Consider the following 16,702-nt stretch of genomic DNA (forward strand, 5'->3'; position numbering starts at 1 on the left):
TAGCAGCGTAGCATGGTCGTCAGTTTTAGGAATCAGCACCACGTGAGCATCACGGAAAGAGAGCGGCATTTCTTTCGTTTCGTACGCCTCCGTGATGAGTGCGTGTAAAATGGGCGCCAGTTCATCGGCATAAGCTTTGTAGAATGCGGCACCGAGACCGTCTGGCCCAGGTGTCTTTCCCAGCGTTAGTTCAGTTATCGTCTGTTTTATTTCGTCTACGCTAATGGGTTTCTTCAAAAGGGCTCGAGTATCAACATCTAACCGTGTCATTAAATCAAGGGTATCCTGTGCCAGCGGAATGCTCCCACTTATTTTCACACCTATTAAGTGCACGTTCAATTTCTTTAAAGTCGCTGGTTGTAGTGTTCTGATACGTAATTTCTCAAATTTCCTTTTTTGTTGCGTATCTCCTTTCGTCACACAATGCGCGCTTATTAGGAATTTCCCCCATCCAAATCTTCTCGGCTCAACTAAGCCCCGGCGCCGTCGCAGTGCGCTCTTATGCGCGTTCAACGCAATAGCCGGTATTGTCCTGTGCATCATAAAAAAAAAGGGCAAAATAAATGAATCGAGCCTCCGGTGAGACTCGAACTCACGATCTCCTGTTTACTAGACAGGCGCTTCAACCAACTAAGCCACGGCGCAATCGCAGTGCGCTTTTTTTTTAAATTTATTTCCGCTCTTCGACATTGTACAGAGCACATAATACAGAACAAAATTACAATACAATCAATCTTACAATCAATCTTTACAATCAATCATCAATCAATCAATCAATCAATCAATCAATCAATCAATCAATCAATCAATCAATCAATCAATCAATCAATCAATCAATCAATCAATCAATCAATCAATCAATCAATCAATTACAATCAATCTTTACAATCAACAAATACAAAACCTTTTGAAAGGATATACATGCCATCAGTGCTATAAGGACTGGCGTTGTCGAATTAAAATTCTAGACTTAAATTAAAATTAAAACTAAAATTAAATTAAAAACTAGACATGCTTTTTCTGAAATAAATACGCGCAGGCCTAGCGTCCGGGTTGCAGTAGTACCCAGGCATCCTTGCACGCCATAAACTATGAAGGCCTTTGAGCATTATTAGGTCGAAGGGAACTCCGTCGTCATTTCTTACCGCTAAGTACCTTATCCCATGCGGATTTAACGGTAACTGCTTCTTCATTGTTCTTTGTAGGACATCCCAGAAGAACACCCCGGCCCAGCAATGCAAATAGACATGGTCTATTGTTTCAGGTTGCTTGCAAATCAATCAGTGCGAGCCCCAGGGTACAAGGAAGCCACGTTCTTCCATGAATCTCTTCACTGAGAGCGTTTCTGTGTGTAATTTAAAAAAGAGTGTCCTTACTCCAGTAGGCACCTGCATATTTTTCACTCGCTTAAGGACATCCAGTCCTGATCTTCCACTGTATAGCGCTCTGCACAATGGCACTGTAAATACAATGTCGCAAACATCTTTATACAGTGTTTTCCTTTTAACGTCACATAAATACTCAAAAGAAAAACGCACAGAAAGAAAGCGCACACTATTTGCAACTTCTTTAAGATAGCCGCGAAGCGTTCCGGGCATACTATCTGTACTAACAATAAGTGCCGGCAAAGCGTTTGTCAACCTGAGCTGACATACAGTACGCAGAAACGGATCACGCACATCCCAAAAAAACAAATATCTGTTGACAAGCTGGCGTACAAAAAGATGCGACAAGCCCAGCCCCCCTTTCTTCACGTGGCGGAACAGATTGGTTCGGCTACACCTTTCCCAGGTAGAGCCCCAGATAAAAACCGCGAACACTCTGTGCAACATTTGCACGTTTACCCTTGAACAGTACAACGTTTGCATGACATAACACAACTTCGTAATAAAAAACATATTACACACAGTTGCTTTTGCGAAAATCGACAAGTTGATGCCTTTCCACATGTCTGCTTTTTCTGTTGTTTCTTTCGCTTGGTTCGTCCAGTATTCGTCGCTATTTTTGTCACTGTCCAAGGGGACACCTAGATACTTGGTGGGGGTTTCATCCAGCTCACATTTGCAATATTGTCCGGGGCGGAAGACCACTCTCCACGCCACAAACCGAGGGACTTTCCTCAGTTCGCTTTACTGCCCGTCACATCCCAAAAAGTTTTTCGCTACCCTTATTGTTTCCGTCACACTTTCTTTGCTTGTACAACAAACCGCTATGTCATCTGCATATGCCAAGAACTTGATTTGTGTGACTCTCAATCTATACTCGCGTATTTGCTCATTATCAGTTATTGCCAAACACATAGTTTCTATGTAAATGTCAAACAAAAGAGGACTGAGAGGGCAGCCCTGACGCACAGAACGCATGACGTTATTGGGGGCCCCCAATGATTTATTCACAATTAAGCGTGTTGTGCAGTTCTGGTACGCCAACGCCACTCCCCCAGTGATGATGGAACCAACATTAACGTAATCCAAAATGGCAAACAAAATATCATGAGAGACACAATCAAACGGTTTCTCGAGGTCCAGCTACAGCACCGTGATTCCGCCCGACGTGACGTCACAGCACCCAGCACGCACCGCATCGTGTGAATATTCGAAAAAAATGGACCTTTCTTTCATACCACACGTTTCGTGATGTGCGACTATGTCATTTATGACGCTTTAAAGTCTGGCAGCCAAAACTTTCATAAAAATCTTATAATCAACATTGGTTAAAGATATTGGCCTGTAAGATGTTACTAGTCTAAGTTTCTCCACTTAATCACTCTTAGGGATGAGTATTGTATGAGCTTTTCCAAAAGAAGGGGGCAAAGTTTTGTTATCATACGCATCATTAAACAGCTCTGTTAGCAATGGCGACAGTTCTTTCTGAAAAGCTTTATATAAACACGCACCCAGACCGTCAGGTCCAGGTGATTTGCCTCGGTTCAAATCATCAATCGCTTTTTCAACTTCATGTTCTGTTATTTTCCATTCCAATGGTTCTTTCGTATCGTCACTCAATCGTGGCATGCGAGATAGAAAGGCGTTTCTGAACTCCTCTATATTCACTTCTTGAAACGCAAAGAGCGACTGGTAATACTTTAGAAACGCTCGGCCTATGCTCTTGCTATCGTCGGCAACTGTGCCGTTCCATAAAATTCTGTCGACATGATTCCGTCAAGCTTGCGCTTTTTAGAGTCCCAGCGCCCGTTTAGTGGGCGTCTCTCCAGCTACTAATGCATTTGCTCTTGCTCGCACAATCGCACCTTGATACCGTTCCTTGTCAAGCTGCTCGATTTTTTCTTTAATGGCTCCTACATCTTGCTCATACGTCCCAGGCTCTTCGCATTCCAGCGCTATCAGCTGCTTAAGTGTCTTTCGTAAGCCCCTTTCTTTCATTTCCTTCTCAAATCGTAAGCAGCTCGATCTTTCTAAAGCTTTCATTTTTACGTTTTGTTTGAAGTATTCCCATTTCTCTGCTATTGTTTCACTGTTTTCTTCACTTACTTTCCTGACTGCCTCACGTACTGCCTCTACAAATGGCTCGTCTTTTAGTAGTAAGGCATTCATTTTCCATAGTTCCCAATTAAAATCTTGTTTCTTCCTCTCCGTGCCTATATGACATTTCACAATGCAGTGATCTGAAAACGATACTGGTGCCACCAAATAACTATGGCACTTTGGAATTATGTCTTGCGATACGTATATGCGGTCTAACCGCGCATGACTACTACCTTGGAATCGTGTGTACATGACTTCCCGCTCCCCCTCCAGGCACTCACAGACATCGTCCAGTTCATTATCACTAATTAGCTTAGTCAGCACACTACTGCTTTTATCGCGAATACCAGCATTATTGACTCTATCCCGAGCCCTCAAAACACAATTGAAATCCCCCAACAAAACCATGCACTTATCATTGCTAATATACTAAAAAAGGTTCGCGAAAAAAGAGGCGCGTTCTTCCACAGCATTCGGTGCATATATGCACATGACTCTGAATTCCAATTCACGAAAAACAAAATCACAAAAAACGATCCTTCCGGTTTGACATGAAAATACATTTTTAACAACAAGGCCAGGCAGCTTCTTAACAAACAGTACACAACCGGCGGACGTCCCTACCGCATGGCTCACGACCGCATAATATCTAGTCGTGAAACGCCGCACCATGCTCCCGGTCTCCTCCTCTCCGTCAACCTTTGTCTCCTGGACAGCTAGAACGTCTAGGTCTTGGTCAGTGGCCAACCGTAGGACTTGGCTTTGCCTACGCTTGGCCGCCAACCCTCTCACGTTTAGTGTGGCAATTGTGAGCGACGGATTAGGAGCCATTATGAACTAAAGTATGAGATAGACCCGGAGCATGGCGCTTACCTCCCACCACCAGCCCTCGGCTAGCCGCCTCCGGGCCCGCCCGTCTTCCCGGCGTTATTCTTTTGCTGTGCTTTGTCACCAGGCTTTCTCTCGGGCGGAACATTTGGCTTCGGCTTGAAGACCGACCGCCTCCCAAGAGGCGTCTTCGCTGGTGGCCCGTCACTTGTGCTGGATGCCGCGCTGTCCTTGTCTCCGCCCTCGTCACGGGGGCGCTTGGAGGTGGCACCGAGACTAGCCGCCCGGTCCCCGTCGTTTGCATCCTCGCCCTGTTGCATCGCTGACTCAGTCTCCTCGCGTTCGCCTTCATTAGCACTTGCCTTCACAGGGTCTTCGTCCCTCTCGACACGTGCAGGCCCAGTCACCTGCTCATCACCCTCGACTACCTTGGCTTGAGCGACCTCCGGTACCGTCGTGGCATTTGTCGTCAATGAAGGCACGTGCACACCGGCTCCCTTAGCAGCTTCTTCTGTCTCGACTGCGTCCATGACGTGCTCTGCAGCAACATAACTCGCTGCTGGTCCTGTCACGGCCGCGTAAGATTTAACGCAGTCAGCGTCGACGTGGCCGAACCGTCTGCATCTCGAACAACGGGGGACTTTGCAATCACGGCGTACGTGTCCTGTTCCTTGGCAGCGCAGGCACTGCATGGGCCGCCCAGGTACGACCACCAATGCCAGCTCTCCGCCGACGCGGACCTGGTGAGGCAGGTCTTCCACTTTAATGCCGCTTCTCAGCTTCAGTAGCACGGTCCGGGTGGTCGAGGTCTTGTCTCCCATGCCTTGGACGCGCCAACGCTCCCTGCTCACCTCTTCTACCTTGCCGAAGGTTGTGAATGCCGCCCGGACGTCCTCGTCGGAAACGCCGTACAGCAGCCAGTGAAGCCGGAGTTTCACCTGCTGGTCCTGCGGGTCGACGATGACACATCGACGCCCTTTCACCTGAAGCTCTTTCAGGGCCAACAGGCGTTTTGTTGCAGCTGCGTCACTGAGGGTCACGGCCCAGACGTGATTGACCTGGTAGGCCCCGAGGCACACAACTTCCGGCAGCAGGCTTGTGGGCGTAAGCGCATCCCGAAAATCCTCGACCTTGTACGGCCTCGCTCTTACTTCACCGTGTAAAAAGACGGTGTTGAGAACAATTCGTCCTTTTGGCAGTTGGGGCAAAATAAACTGGTAGTCCCTTTCGTCGTCGTTGCTGAACCTGTTTCCGCGGCTCAAAGTGACCGCTGTCGCCGCCCCGCTTGAGGCCATGATTCAACGATCCGATCAGCTCGGCTGTCGGAAGCAGAATGCCGTCGTAGTGCGCTCTTTTGCGCGTTCAACGCAATCGCCGGTATTGTCCTGTGCACCTTAGAAAAAGGGCAAAATAAATGAATCGAGGCACCGGTGAGATTCGAACTCGCGATGTACTGTTTACTAGACAGGCACTTTAACCAACTAAGCCACGGCGCCTTTTTTTATTTATTGCCTGTTTACATAATACAGAAAACAAGAGAAGGATCTCAAAAACTTTTGTAATTGATCAACTCATCAAACAGTGTAACCCAATCAGGTGTTTCTGGCTGGGCTCGGTACAGCTCTCGCATATGTGCTACATGTTCAATAAAATTTTCCCCCACAGGCTGAGCGTTAGTGTCGGCATGTCTTACCGACATTCGAGTTTTCCATATACTATGGAGGCTGAGTATAATTATCATGTCGTAGGGAATGTCACCGTGATTCTCAACTGGTAAGTATCGGATTCCATGTGGTGTAATAGGTAAGTCCTTTTTGATAGTTCGCTGAAGTATGTACCAGTGAAATATGGGATCCCAGCATTCAATAAATACATGTTCTATTGTCTCTGGTTTTTGGCACAGTATGCAGTTGACTGTCCACGGTACAATCATTCCTTTATCTTGTCCCCACGTTTTTACAGGTACAGTGTTTGTATGAAGCTTGAAGAAAAAGGATTTTACATGCGGTCGTATCGGCATTCCTTTAACCCGTTTTAAGGCGTCTTGACCACAGCCTCCAGTGTATATGCTTCTGTACATTGGCAGAGGCAACATAACATCCATTAAATCCTTGTAGAGCTTTTTCTTTTTTACCGTGCTCAAATATTCTATGGAAAACCATACTTTAAGCATGCGAAAGGCTACAACAACCTCGCGCCAATAACCTTTTATACGGTGAATCGCAGTCTTATTTGTAGAGACGATTAATTCAGGTAGTGCATTGTGTAAACAAACTTGCATAACTGTACGCAGAAATGGGTCACACTGAACGCTTAAAAATATAAAACGCGACACAATCTGTCTGATAAACAGGTGCCACAGACCAAGACCACCTTTTCTGACGGACAAAAACAGATTAGTTCGACTCGTTCGTTCCCAACTTCATCCCCAAATAAACACTGGAAAGACTCTGTTAATTTTTTGTAGATTAGTACGCGACATAAACAATACTTGCATAACATACCATAACTTGGCTACTAAGAATAGATTGCAAGTAGTTGCACGGGCAAACATTGACAAATTTCGACCTTGCCATCCCTGCGTCTTCTCTTTCAAGCGTTCTGTTTCCTCGTTCCAATACAGTTCGGTGTCTTCATAACATTGTAATGGGACACCTAAGTACGTTGTTGGCATTGTTGTCCATTTGATGCCAGCAAATAATTCAGGCTTCTCGCTCCACTCTCCATGCCAGAAACCTACGGTCTTCTCCCAATTGATCTTGCAGCCACCTTCCTTGCAAAACTCGCCAGTCAACCTAACCACCTCTTTGATACTTTCGGCATCTTTGCAAAAGACAGCAATGTCATAAGCGTATGCGAGGACCTTGACTTCCGTCGTTTCAAGCATAAAACCGCGTACACTTTGACTATAAAATAAACTCAAGCATAAAGGTTCTAAGTAAATATAAAAAAGTAATGATGAAATTGCGCATCCCTGCCTCACACTGGAGAGAAGCTGGATTGGTTCCCCTAACTTCTGGTTTATAACGATGCGTGTGCTGCACTCTGAATAGGCCATTTTTACTCCTTCTAATATAAGTGGTGGCGTAGTAGAAGTAGAATACCCGCCTCGCGTGCAAGAGGTCCGTGGTTCGAATCCCGGTGCCGGCAATTTTCCACCGGATTAAAAAAAAAATTCCGCGTGTTGATAAAATTGCACAAACAGGCCTGGAGTGTGGCCTGATCCCGGTGACCACAACCGGTAACGCACTCCCTCACCAGAGCAGGATTGGCCACCCTGGTGTAGTACTTGGCCAGAACCTCCTATATGAACACAAGAATCAAACCCCGACCCTAAGTCCCCAGCAGCTGCGGAGCAACTGACCACGGCGGTGGTCAGACCTGCAACGCATCAGAGGGTGCTAAGAGTCACTGGCTCCGGACAGGCCGCCATTGGAATATGAACCTGGCAACGTTTAACGCTAGAACATTATCTAGTGAGGCGAGTCTAGCAGTGCTATTGGAGGAATTAGAGGGCAGTAAATGGGATATAATAGGGCTCAGTGAAGTTAGGAGGCCAAAAGAAGCTTATACTGTGCTAAAAAGCGGGCACGTCCTGTGCTACCGGGGCTTGGCGGAGAGAAGAGAACTAGGAGTCGGATTCCTGATTAATAAAAATATAGCTGGTAACATACAGGAATTCTATAGCATTAACGAGAGGGTGGCAGGTCTTGTTGTTAAACTTAATAAGAGGTACAAAATGAAGATTGTACAGGCATACGCCCCTACATCCAGTCATGATGACCAGGAAGTCGAAAGCTTCTATGAAGACGTGGAATCGGCGATGGGTAGAGTGAAAAATAAATGCACTATACTAATGGACGACTTCAATGCTAAGGTAGGCAAGAGGCAGGCTGGAGACAAGGCAGTGGGGGAATATGGCATAGGCACTAGGAATATCAGGGGAGAGTTATTAGTAGAGTTTGCGGAACAGAATAATATGAGGATAATGAATACTTTCTTCCGCAAGCGGGATAGCCGAAAGTGGACGTGGAGGAGCCGGAATGGCGAGACTAGAAATGAAATAGACTACATATTCTGCGCCAAGCGTGGCATCATACAAGATGTGGACGTGCTCGGCAAGGTGCGCTGCAGTGACCACAGGATGGTAAGAACTCGAATTAGCCTAGACCTGAGGAGGGAACGGAAGAAACTGGTACATAAGAAGCCGATTAATTAGTTAGCGGTAAGAGGGAAAATAGAGGAATTCCAGATCAAGCTACAGAACAGGTATTCGGCTTTAACTCAGGAAGGGGACCTTAGTGTTGAAGCAATGAACGACAATCTTGTGGGCATCATTAAGGAGTGTGCAATGAAAGTCGGTGGTAACTCCGTTAGGCAGGATACCAGCAAACTATCGCAGGAAACGAAAGATCTGATCAAGAAACGCCAATGTATGAAAGCATCTAACCCTACAGCTAGAATAGAACTGGCAGAACTTTCGAAGTTAATCAACAACCGTAAGATAGCTGACATAAGGAATTATAACATGGATAGAATTGAACATGCTCTCAGGAACGGAGGAAGCCTAAAAACAGTGAAGAAGAAACTATGAATTGGCAAGAATCAGATGTATACGTTAAGAGACAAAGCCGGCAATATCATTACAAATGTGGATGAGATAGTTCAAGTGGCTGAGGAGTTCTATAGAGATTTATACAGTACCAGTGCCACCACGACAATAATGAAAGAGAAAATAGTCTAGAGGAATTCGAAATCCCACAGGTAACGCCGGAAGAAGTAAAGAAAGCCTTGGGAGATATGCAAAGGGGGAAGGCAGCTGGTGAGGATCAGGTAACAGCAGATTTACTGAAGGATGGTGGGCAGATTGTTCTTGAGAAACTGGCCACCCTGTATACGCAATGCCTCATGACCTCGAGCGTACTGGAATCTTGCAAGAACGCTAACATAATCCTAATCCATAAGAAAGGGGACGCCAAAGACCTGAAAAATTGTAGACCGATCAGCTTACTGTCCGTTGCCTACAAACTATTTACTAAGGTAATCGCAAATAGAATCGGGAGCACCTTAGACTTCTGTCAAGCAAAAGACCAGGCAGGATTCCGTAAAGGCTACTCAACAATAGATCATATTCACACTATCAATCAGGTGATAGAGAAATGTGCGGAATATAACCAACCCTTATATATAGCTTTCATTGATTACGAGAAAGCGTTTGATTCTGTCGAAACCTCAGCAGTCATGGAGGCATTACGGAATCAGGGTGTAGACGAGCCGTATGTAAAAATACTAGAATATATCTATAGCGGCTCCACAGCCACCATAGTTCTCCATAAAGCAAGCAACAAAATCCCAATAAAGAAAGGCGTCAGGCAGGGAGATACGATTTCTCCAATGCTATTCACAGCGTCTTTACAGGAGGTATTCAGAGATCTGGATTGGGAAGAATTGGGGATAAAAGTCAATGGAGAATACCTTAGTAACTTTCGATTCGCTGATGATATTGCCTTGCTTAGTAACTCAGGGGACCAATTGCAATGCATGCTCACTGACCTGGAGAGGCAAAGCAGAAGAGTTGGCCTAAAAATTCATCTGCAGAAAACTAAAGTGATGCTTAACAATCTCGGGAGAGAACAGCAATTTACAATAGGCAGCTAGGCACTGGAAGTCGTCAGGGAATACATCTACTTAGGGCAGGTTGTGACGGCGGATGCGGATCATGAGACGGAAGTAATCAGAAGAATAAGAATGGGCTGGGGGGCATTTGGCAGGCATTCTCAGATCATGAACAGCAGGTTGCCATTAACCTCCACGAGAAAAGTATATAATAGCTGTGTCTTACCAGTACTCACCTACGGGGCAGAAACCTGGAGGCTTACGAAAAGGGTTCTACTCAAATTGAGGACGACGCAACGAGCTATGGAAAGAAGAATGATAGGTGTAACGTTAAGGGATAAGAAAAGAGAACATTGGGTGAGGGAACAAACGCGAGTTAATGACATCTTAGTTGAAATCAAGAAAAAGAAATGGGCATGGGCAGGACATGTAATGAGGAGGGAAGATAACCGATGGTCATTAAGGGTTACGGACTGGATACCAAGAGAAGGGATGCGTAGTAGGGGGCGGCAGAGAGTTAGGTGGGCGGATGAGATTAAGAAGTTTGGAGGCACGGCATGGGCACAATTAGTACATCACTGGGGTAGTTGGAGAAGTATGGGAGAGGCCTTTGCCCTGCAGTGGGCGTAACCAGGCTAATGATGATGATGATGATGATATCAGTCCGGTGACATTAACATATTCGAATATTGAAAATAGTACTTCATGTGACACATTGTCAAACGCTTTCTCCAACTCTAGTTGCAACACTGCAACCCGACATGAGAGAGCATCACAGCACACAAGAACACAGCGAGCTACATGTGTATTGGTGGAAATTGTTCTGCCCTTGATTCCACATGTTTGATGCGGTCCCACTAGTCGCGTTACAACGCTTTGAAGTTGAAGTCTGTATGCTAACACTTTCGTGAATATTTTGTAATCACAGTTCGTGAGGCTTATTGCTCGATAAGACTTTACTGACAACAGTTTAACCGGATCCTCGCACTTAGGGATTAGCACTGTATGAGCGGTTCGGAACGATGGCGGCATTCGCTGTGTCGCATACATTTCCTTGAAGACATTATGCAATAATTGCCTGAGCTGACATTTGAAAGCCTTGTAAAAGGGCGCACCTAAACCATCAGACCCGGGAGCCTTTCCTGCGCCAAGTCCATCTATAGCGTCTTCAATTTCTCGCAATGTGATTGTAAATTCCAGGCTTGCTTTAATGTCATCTTCTAGACGTGGCGTAAGATGAAAATCTCGCTCAAACCCTTCTAGTATTTTTTTCTTGCTCCCAAGCAGTTCACGATAATAATCTACGAATGCTCGCTCTATCACTGTGGGTTCGGACGTTTCCTCGTTTTGATATATTATTGTTTGTATTTCATTTTTTGTCCCGTATCTCTTTTCGTCACTTAGCGCCCATTTCGTAGGCGTTTCCCCATTCCACAACCGTTCCGCTCGCGCTCGTACCATGGCTCCCTTGTATCATTCTTGGTCCGTAAGTTCGAGCTTACTTTTTGTTTCTTTTATCTGCTTCATGCAAGATCCAGCGTTCTGACATTCTGTAGACATGAGAAATTCTAGTTCGTTAGTTAATTCTTTTTCTTCTTGTTTTTCCTTGCGGCGCAGCGCAGTTGCTTTTCCTATCGCTTTTACCTTAACATCAGTTTTCAGAGTTTCCCATGTTTTAATACAATGATTAGTTTGCGCTGTCATAGAGGAATTAATCATTTCACTTATATCTCTGATAAAGCTTTCATCATCGAGCAGTTTGGTATTAAACTTCCAAAGATTCCATTTAAATTTCGTTTCTTTTCGTTTTTTCCCTAAATCAAACGTCAGTAGACTGTGATCAGAAAACGATACATATTTAATCTCGTAACTTTGACACAATGGCACGAGCTGCATTGCAATATAAGCTCGGTCTAATCGCGCATGACTTTTACCTTGATAGTGCGTATAAACGGAATCTTTGCCTGTCGATAACAGAATACCGACATCTTCCAATTCATAATCATTCACAAGTACGTTCGAAAACTGTGCGCTCGTATCCCTTCGTTTCATTTGTTCAGCTCGGTCTTGTGCTCTGCAAACACAGTTGAAATTCCCCATCAATATAAGGTATCGCTCGCACTTCAGGTATTCTTCTAGCTGTTGAAAAAAAATTCTACGTGCACATTCATCATTTGGAGCATACACGCACAAAATGCGCCACTTAAAGCCAGAAAACGAAAAATCAATTATGACAAATCGGCCAGTTCCACATATAATAATTTGTTCCTCTACAATACCAGCACTGTTACGAATAAAGAGTGCGCAGCCTCCAGAAGTTCCAACCGCATGACACACGCAGACGTTATACATTGCTCTAAATGGTTGCAGCACCCGGTCTGTCTTTTCCTGGTCTTCCACCTTTGTCTCTTGCACGGCGACAATATCTAAATCATTTTCTTGAAAAAGCCGACTTAATTGGTACTGGTGTCTCCTGCTTGCCAAACCGCGAACATTTAAAGTGCCTAGACAAAGGGGCTTCTTAAGGTTAAGTGTCATGGTTAATCCGAAACAGGTGGACCGCATGGAGTTTACCTCGGTCTTTTATGTTGTCACACGGCTCATTCTTTCCGGCGACGGGCAACGTCGCGTCCAGCCAGCAGTTCTCGGGTCGATGCCACTGTGGTTCTGTTGCTAGGGGGTTAACGCCATGATAGGTGCTCGGTGTTCGTAAGTGGTGGAATCGCTGCTCTATGCGTTGACCCTCGTTGTTACGAGGGCCTATTTCACTCAGCTTTCCGGTCAGGAGGGAGGTTAGGTTTCGGTTTGAAGCTGGGTCGTCTGCCCAATTGAAGGCCAGTCTTCACGACTGTCTTGGTGGGCGGTTCTTCTCCGCTACTTGCACTGGGCTTGCCCATTTCGTTGCCTGCATCATCGCGCAGTCTCTTGGTTGAAGCACCAGGCTCAAGTTCCATGGGCTGTGCGTCGGCTTCTGCTTCCTCACCCAACTCTGCTTCTACGGGTTTGACTTTGTCCGCCTCTTGTGTTTCCCCCAACACAGGGACTCCGTTTCTCTAGGGTGTGGTGTTATCAGCAAAAACACCTTTCCACGCGTCGGTAGGGGCAACTTCTTTATTTGCGCTCTTTGTGTCGGCCTGCTTTCGCCCACCAGCGGCGTCTTCGGCGTCTGTTTCATCCATCATGAGCTCTGCATCCGCGTCCTTCGTTGCTTTTCCGGTGATGCTCGCATATGTGGTCACGCAGTTTAGGTCGGTGTGGCCGAAGCGCCTACACTGGGAACAGCGAGGCACACGGCAGTCACGTCGAATGTGGCTGGTGGTGTTGCAACGGAGGCATAATGGTGCTCGGTTCGGCACAACAGCTAGGGCGAGTTTGCTTCCTAGACGAAACTGGTGGGGTAGGTCGTCGATAGTGACTCCGGTTCCCAATTTCATGGCCACTAGGCCGGTTGTCGATGCTCTTTCCGTGATACCATGTACGTGCCATTTTTCGTTCGTTACTTCCGTAACCTTACCATACGGAGCCATGGCCGCACGCACTTCATCATCCCTGACCCCGTAAAGAAGCCAGTGCAGTTTCATTCGTAAGCCTTGGTCGTTGGGGTTAACAACCAGGCACCGGCGACTCTTCCCTCGGAATTCCCCGTTTGGCAACATTTTCTTCGTTGCTTCAGCGCTCTTGAATGTCACGGCCCAAACGTGATTCATCCTGTACGCCCCCAAAGCGATAACGTCGGGAAGCGCTCCACGATTTTCCAAGGCATCGCGAAAATCTTCCACTCGGTATGGGCGCGCACGTAAGTCCGCATGAAGAAAAATGGTATCCGTAACAACCTAACCTGTCGGAAGTTGAGGCAATACAACTTGGTAGTCCTGGTCGACTGAAGCAAAAGACCTGTTTCCGCGGTTTGAAGGGGCCGCTGAATCCGCTCCTTGGGAGCCCATGTTACCCACGTTCGAACACAACGGTGGCCGGAAGTGGAATGAATTAAGCCATAGCGCCGTCGCAGTGCGCTCTTTCGCGCGTTCAACGTAATCGCCGGTATTGTCCTGTGCACCATAGGAAAAGGGCAAAATAAATAAATCGAGGCACCGGTGAGATTCGAACTCACGATCTCCTGTTTACTAGACAGGCGCTTTAACCAACTAAGCCACGGCACCGTCGCAGGGCGCTCTTTTTCGCGTTCAACGCAATAGCCGGTATTGTCCTGTGCACCATAGAAAAAGGGCAAAATAAATAAATCGAGGCACCGGTGAAATTCGAACTCACGATCTCCTGTTTACTAGACAGGCGCTTTAACCAACTAAGCCACGGCACCGTCGCAGGGCGCTCTTTTTCGCGTTCAACGCAATAGCCGGTATTGTCCTGTGCACCATAGAAAAAGGGCAAAATAAATAAATCGAGGCACCGGTGAGATTCGAACTCACGATCTCCTGTTTACTAGACAGGCGCTTTAACCAACTAAGCCACGGCACCGTCGCAAGGCGCTCTTTTTCGCGTTCAACGCAATAGCCGGTATTGTCCTGTGCACCATAGAAAAAGGGCAAAATAAATAAATCGAGGCACCGGTGAAATTCGAACTCACGATCTCCTGTTTACTAGACAGGCGCTTTAACCAACTAAGCCACGGCACCGTCGCAGGGCGCTCTTTTTCGCGTTCAACGCAATAGCCGGTATTGTCCTGTGCACCATAGAAAAAGGGCAAAATAAATAAATCGAGGCACCGGTGAGATTCGAACTCACGATCTCCTGTTTACTAGACAGGCGCTTTAACCAACTAAGCCACGGCACCGTCGCAAGGCGCTCTTTTTCGCGTTCAACGCAATAGCCGGTATTGTCCTGTGCACCATAGAAAAAGGGCAAAATAAATAAATCGAGGCACCGGTGAAATTCGAACTCACGATCTCCTGTTTACTAGACAGGCACTTTAACCAACTAAGCCACGGCGCCGTCGCAGGACGCTCTTTTTCGCGTTCAACGCAATAGCCGGTATTGTCCTGTGCAGCATAGAAAAAGGGCAAAATAAATAAATCGAGGCACCGGTGAAATTCGAACTCACGATCTCCTGTTTACTAGACAGGCGCTTTAACCAACTAAGCCACGGCACCGTCGCAGGGCGCTCTTTTTCGCGTTCAACGCAATAGCCGGTATTGTCCTGTGCACCATAGAAAAAGGGCAAAATAAATAAATCGAGGCACCGGTGAAATTCGAACTCACGATCTCCTGTTTACTAGACAGGCACTTTAACCAACTAAGCCACGGCGCCGTCGCAGGACGCTCTTTTTAGCGTTCAACGCAATAGCCGGTATTGTCCTGTGCACCATAGAAAAAGGGCAAAATAAATAAATCGAGGCACCGGTGAAATTCGAACTCACGATCTCCTGTTTACTAGACAGGCGCTTTAACCAACTAAGCCACGGCACCGTCGCAGGGCGCTCTTTTTCGCGTTCAACGCAATAGCCCGTATTGTCCTGTGCACCATAGAAAAAGGGCAAAATAAATAAATCGAGGCACCGGTGAAATTCGAACTCACGATCTCCTGTTTACTAGACAGGCACTTTAACCAACTAAGCCACGGCGCCGTCGCAGGACGCTCTTTTTCGCGTTCAACGCAATAGCCGGTATTGTCCTGTGCACCATAGAAAAAGGGCAAAATAAATAAATCGAGGCACCGGTGAAATTCGAACTCACGATCTCCTGTTTACTAGACAGGCGCTTTAACCAACTAAGCCACGACACCGTCGCAGGGCGCTCTTTTTCGCGTTCAACGCAATAGCCGGTATTGTCCTGTGCACCATAGAAAAAGGGCAAAATAAATAAATCGAGGCACCGGTGAAATTCGAACTCACGATCTCCTGTTTACTAGACAGGCACTTTAACCAACTAAGCCACGGCGCCGTCGCAGGACGCTCTTTTTCGCGTTCAACGCAATAGCCGGTATTGTCCTGTACACCATAGGAAAAGGGCAAAATAAATAAATCGAGGCACCGGTGAGATTCGAACTCACGATCTCCTGTTTACTAGACAGGCACTTTAACCAACTAAGCCACGGCGCCTTTTTTTTTTCTTTATTGCCTGTTTTATAACAAATACACGATTCACAGCTATTCTCCGCTGCGATTACAAAACAAAAAAGACGGTTCAATGTGCGGGTGTACCTTGTCGTTTAATTTTGGTTTAAAAAGGCTGAATGTTTGCAAGCTGTTCAAATGCTGTTAACCACTCAGGTGGTTCGCTGAGCGCTTTAAACGCTTCGCGAATGTACAATACATTTTCAGCAAAATATTCTTTGGCCGGTTTTGCGTCAACATCATCATTACGCACCGCCATTCGTGTTTTCCACACGCTGTGCATGCAGAGTAACATCACCATATCACATGGCACGCCTTCTGTCTCTTCAAACGGTAAAAAACGGATTCCAAAAGGTGTTAAAGGAAATTCTTTTTTTAGTGTCCTTTGTAGAATGTCCCAAAGGAAGACTGAGTCCCTGCACTCCAGAAAAATATGCTCCATTGTCTCCGGTTTCTTACATATCTGGCAATTCACACTCCAGGATACAAAGATCCCCTTCTCCTGCAGCCATGAACTAAGCCACGGCGCCGTCGTAGTGCGCTCTTTTGCGCGTTCAACGCAATAGCCGGTATTGTCCTGTGCACCATAGAAAAAGGGCAAAATAAATAAATCGAGGCACCGGTGAGATTCGAACTCACGATCTCCTGTTTACTAGACAGGCGCTTTAACCAACTAAGCCTTTTTTTTCTTTATTGCCAGTT

General features: G+C 46.3%; 1 protein-coding gene and 15 non-coding genes across 16 annotated transcripts in view; 1 reads left to right on the forward strand and 15 right to left on the reverse strand.

Annotated features, from left to right (window-relative positions):
* Positions 1 to 16,702, forward strand: part of LOC135900500 (uncharacterized) — a 223,442-nt gene that overhangs the window by 124,441 nt on the left and 82,299 nt on the right. The gene's annotated exons all lie outside the window — the stretch shown is intronic.
* On the reverse strand, positions 572 to 642 carry TRNAT-AGU (transfer RNA threonine (anticodon AGU)). The gene has a single exon. It is a non-coding gene; the product is annotated as a tRNA-Thr (tRNA).
* TRNAT-AGU (transfer RNA threonine (anticodon AGU)) lies at positions 5,736 to 5,809 on the reverse strand. The gene has a single exon. It is a non-coding gene; the product is annotated as a tRNA-Thr (tRNA).
* TRNAT-AGU (transfer RNA threonine (anticodon AGU)) lies at positions 14,016 to 14,089 on the reverse strand. Its single transcript has one exon. It is a non-coding gene; the product is annotated as a tRNA-Thr (tRNA).
* Positions 14,174 to 14,247, reverse strand: TRNAT-AGU (transfer RNA threonine (anticodon AGU)). Its single transcript has one exon. It is a non-coding gene; the product is annotated as a tRNA-Thr (tRNA).
* TRNAT-AGU (transfer RNA threonine (anticodon AGU)) lies at positions 14,332 to 14,405 on the reverse strand. Its single transcript has one exon. It is a non-coding gene; the product is annotated as a tRNA-Thr (tRNA).
* On the reverse strand, positions 14,490 to 14,563 carry TRNAT-AGU (transfer RNA threonine (anticodon AGU)). Its single transcript has one exon. It is a non-coding gene; the product is annotated as a tRNA-Thr (tRNA).
* Positions 14,648 to 14,721, reverse strand: TRNAT-AGU (transfer RNA threonine (anticodon AGU)). Its single transcript has one exon. It is a non-coding gene; the product is annotated as a tRNA-Thr (tRNA).
* TRNAT-AGU (transfer RNA threonine (anticodon AGU)) lies at positions 14,806 to 14,879 on the reverse strand. Its single transcript has one exon. It is a non-coding gene; the product is annotated as a tRNA-Thr (tRNA).
* On the reverse strand, positions 14,964 to 15,037 carry TRNAT-AGU (transfer RNA threonine (anticodon AGU)). Its single transcript has one exon. It is a non-coding gene; the product is annotated as a tRNA-Thr (tRNA).
* Positions 15,122 to 15,195, reverse strand: TRNAT-AGU (transfer RNA threonine (anticodon AGU)). The gene has a single exon. It is a non-coding gene; the product is annotated as a tRNA-Thr (tRNA).
* On the reverse strand, positions 15,280 to 15,353 carry TRNAT-AGU (transfer RNA threonine (anticodon AGU)). The gene has a single exon. It is a non-coding gene; the product is annotated as a tRNA-Thr (tRNA).
* Positions 15,438 to 15,511, reverse strand: TRNAT-AGU (transfer RNA threonine (anticodon AGU)). Its single transcript has one exon. It is a non-coding gene; the product is annotated as a tRNA-Thr (tRNA).
* TRNAT-AGU (transfer RNA threonine (anticodon AGU)) lies at positions 15,596 to 15,669 on the reverse strand. The gene has a single exon. It is a non-coding gene; the product is annotated as a tRNA-Thr (tRNA).
* Positions 15,754 to 15,827, reverse strand: TRNAT-AGU (transfer RNA threonine (anticodon AGU)). The gene has a single exon. It is a non-coding gene; the product is annotated as a tRNA-Thr (tRNA).
* TRNAT-AGU (transfer RNA threonine (anticodon AGU)) lies at positions 15,912 to 15,985 on the reverse strand. The gene has a single exon. It is a non-coding gene; the product is annotated as a tRNA-Thr (tRNA).

This window comes from Dermacentor albipictus, chromosome 5 (genome assembly GCF_038994185.2).
Source record: "Dermacentor albipictus isolate Rhodes 1998 colony chromosome 5, USDA_Dalb.pri_finalv2, whole genome shotgun sequence".
Lineage (NCBI taxonomy): Eukaryota > Metazoa > Arthropoda > Arachnida > Ixodida > Ixodidae > Dermacentor > Dermacentor albipictus.